Raw genomic sequence first — 3900 nt, forward strand, 5'->3', positions numbered from 1 at the left:
TGCTCTACTTCTTCACTCCTATCTATATTAAGATCGGCGGTAGCACCATTTTTACTTATGTTTTTCATGTATTTATTCCCTTTCATCAATAGCTCACGCGGAATTAGCAGCGCTCGTAGACAATCTAGCTCCGCCAAAATGTTTATGTCAGGTCCTTTTTGGACAAGGGCTAAAACCGGGACAGTTTGACATGGGGGGTTGAGTTGGCAGATTTTATTTTATTTTGAGAACAAGGTGGCCCAATTGATTCACTAGGGAGTTGGAGCTGTGAGCTGTCTGCCACATGGTCAGAGGCCAAGCTCGAAGAAGAGATATGGCATTGCCCGGTTCCTAAAAAAACATGAGTCCTTATAGTAACTCTAGTAGATTTCCGACAATACCATAAAACTGAAAAACTCATGCCGTTATCCGGTTTTATGCTATTTTTGTGCCTAGGACAGATCCCAAAAATGGGCCGGCCAGATAATTTTATCAAGTACACAACGACGCATTCTATATCCAGGACAATGGGGGTATCGGGTAGAAAATCCTCATTTCCACCTCCATGCATCGCCTCCTCCGCTGCAAAATCGCCCGCTGGTCCGTTGTCTCTATGCATTCTAGCGAGCAATTAACAGCATATCTGGCATACCCATGGCCGGATCGACAGGCTCTGTCGCGCACCTTCCAGCCCCGGCGTTAGTGAGCACCCACGCTCAGTTTGTGCACAGGAGAGCGCAGGAGGCGCACGCGCTCGCTGCAACACGTACAGCACACGGTTCCAGTATCCCACTCCCGCTTCCCCTCCTGCGGCGGAGAGCTCCTAGGCCACCGAGCGTTAGTGCATCATTGTGTACCCTGTGTCTTCGCACGAGGAGGAGGAGGAGGAGGCCGACGACGATTCGGAGGTGCGAGGACGCAGAGGAGGTAAACAAAGAGAGTGATGGGAATTTCAGCGCTCCCGAAGCCGAAGATGCGGTGATGTGGTGGGTCCTCGCACGATCGTTGGGCGCAGCCACGCGCGACGAGATGAAGATTTTCACCTACGAATGTCATGAGGCACGGAGCATCTATTGGCGCAAGCAGGCACACCTCCATTACTCACTCAAGCCGAAGACCGTGTCGAGGCATCACTAGTGAAGTCCCCTGTGACCCCACGTCCTTTTTTATTATCTAAATTTAGGTTTAATCTAGGTAGAAATGATGAGCTATCTATTTGCTATGATAAACTATGAATAAGAGCTATCTATGTCGAAAATAGTCTGCAAACATCAATTTCAAATTTGTAGTTTCCGTTTCCAGCTTCTAATCTCCGCGATGTATTTTCTGGACCTTAAAGCTCTATTGGGTACCCAATCCTAATCTACTCAATGTATTTTCTAGACCTTAAAGTTGTGGTAAGTACCCAATCCGTGATATCTAGGTTGGGGATATCGCTATATCGGGGTCTGCTAGAGTTTATCTTACTAAAACGCTAGCTAGAGATGGCCTGACAAGGGAAAAGTATGAAGTGGAGGCCCATGCAAAATCCTTGTTAGATGCAAACCGACACGCCGTCTCTCCCTTGTAGGGACACGCCCTAGTGTATGGGCCCGGTGTCCCCGGCCTACCGTATATTATTAATGGTGTGGCCATTAGCCTATTCCACCAATATCTGGCATGGCACATATGCCGACCGAAAGTGTCGTGGAAGGTCCACAACCAGGCAAAGATACAACGGGTGCACCAAATAAATGATACGCCAACGTTATTTACCGCCGATGTATGATGGCAACAACTCCATGTGTACTAATATGTTGAGACTTCAAGTGCAGAGTGTCGTAGCAAGCGTCTTTTCTTCACAAGGGTGACTCGAGGGTTTATATCAAACTCTCGGGGAATTGGCGAAGAATTACTCCCCTTCTCCTCTTCAAACAATCTACAAAACAAAATAAATTGCCTTGTGTCCCCAACTTTATTGTGTGGTTGTCAAGCACAAAGTTTTATGTAAGTAGTATGAAGAGTATAGTAATAAATAAATAGAAGTAAAGCAATCTATACTAGGCAATAAAAGTAAAACAATAAAGCAAAACTCTTTTGGGTTTTTGGATTTGCAAAAGGTACTAGTATTTTGGATTTTGGAAATTCAGAAGTGCTGAAATTGTAGAGGTTGATAAAATTGTTGGTTTGGTGTTTCTGATGATTAAAATTGGACCGAGATTCATGGTTTCACTTGTCTACTCTCTCATAAAGGTGTAATGGACTTAAAAAATTCATAAGTTATATTATGTTGGTGGAATATCATATTGTGAAATAAGTATTTATATGGCCATTACCTCCTCACATAGAGATGATACAACACATCTCTCTTATATACTCCTCCAGAAAGGGAAAACTCCAAGCAATCTGGTATTTAAGAATTAACAGACTTTAAGAACTTTGATATAATGGTTGGATCTCAAATATACTACCTTGATTTAACAAGACCACCTAGAATGCCCCTAGATGAAACTATAGTACATGTATCCATTTTATCCATTTTGTGTAAGTTACTCCATCTAATACACATGTTCCCCACAATCTTCTCTCATACAAGTTGGACCAAAATAATTACTCAAGAAGGGTACATAATATGCATCTACTTATACATCTCACACAAAATAGGATTCCAATCTCAAATTTCAACTCATAGAAAAGAGATCCACTACAAAGGGGTTACATAGATGACCATAGTTATATTGGGCAGCTCATCGGAGCTAATACAATGATAAAACGAGAGAGGGATAAAACAAACTACGACCACAAACCCATAGTCCAGAGGTGGACTAGTCCATTCTAATCATGGTGGAGTGGATGCAGATCTTTGAGGGGTAGGAGATCTCTCCAGCGGCGGCTCCGGAAGAGGTTCCCCTCAATCTTTTGTTGGTGCTGACTCTATTTTGGTGTTTCTGAGCTATTCTCTGCCCCTTTCCGATACGCGGTGGGGCTCCTTTATATAGGCATTTTTAGGTCAAGACCATCATCTGGGGCTCTTGATGGACGGATGAAGATGCTCGAGGAGGCGAAACACCTAGGTGGCACGGCCAGGGGTGTGGGCCATGCCATCCATAGGCTTTTTGCCTTTCGAGCTCTGTTTCCGTGATATCAAAGCTTCATATCATCAGTCTTGGTAAAATATTGATCCTCGAAAAACCCTAGGTCCATTTGACTCTGTATATATAGGTCCCTAAAAGTAAAAAATACACAAAATAGGAGATTCCGGTTCCGCAGAGTTAAACCAAAATAAAGGGGGTCCTTGGAAAATTCCGAAAAACAATATAAAACATTGATATAACCTTATATGAGATGCAAATATGAAGGAATATGTGGTAATAAACTACAAATTTCATGTATGCATTTTAGATGCATCAGTGTACCACTTATTTGGTGTGTCGGTTGTATCCTCATATCGTCGACATACCAGTAGTTTTGTATGGCAATTGTAATGAACACCCAGATCACAGTCCATAGAACCACCGACTCACCTACTATTTGATACACTGGCGGTAAATTTTACTGTCAGTGTACCAAGTGGTGAGTGCACCGGTGATATTTAGAATTCAGGCCAATGCGCAGTAGTACATCCATAGGAAAGCACGATCCACGCCACAAAAAGAAAAGACCTAAAACCATGCACACCACCCCACACACGCACACCACCACACATGCACACACTTCATGCCCACGCCACCTAACACCACGCACCGCACCACGCTCACTACCCCACCCACACACCACGGACACCTCCACCAACATAGGCAGCGGAGGAGCACACCTCACACCACCTAGTCTTAGCTGGGTGGAAAAACGTAGTCATGAAAATATTAGTGCATTCCTCCAATGAAATAATAGTGCCCCGAGGAAATGCTAGAAACCAATATTTTGCCTTTCCTCTAAGTGAGA

Source organism: Lolium perenne, chromosome 7, assembly GCF_019359855.2.
Source record: "Lolium perenne isolate Kyuss_39 chromosome 7, Kyuss_2.0, whole genome shotgun sequence".
In the NCBI taxonomy this organism is placed as follows: domain Eukaryota; kingdom Viridiplantae; phylum Streptophyta; class Magnoliopsida; order Poales; family Poaceae; genus Lolium; species Lolium perenne.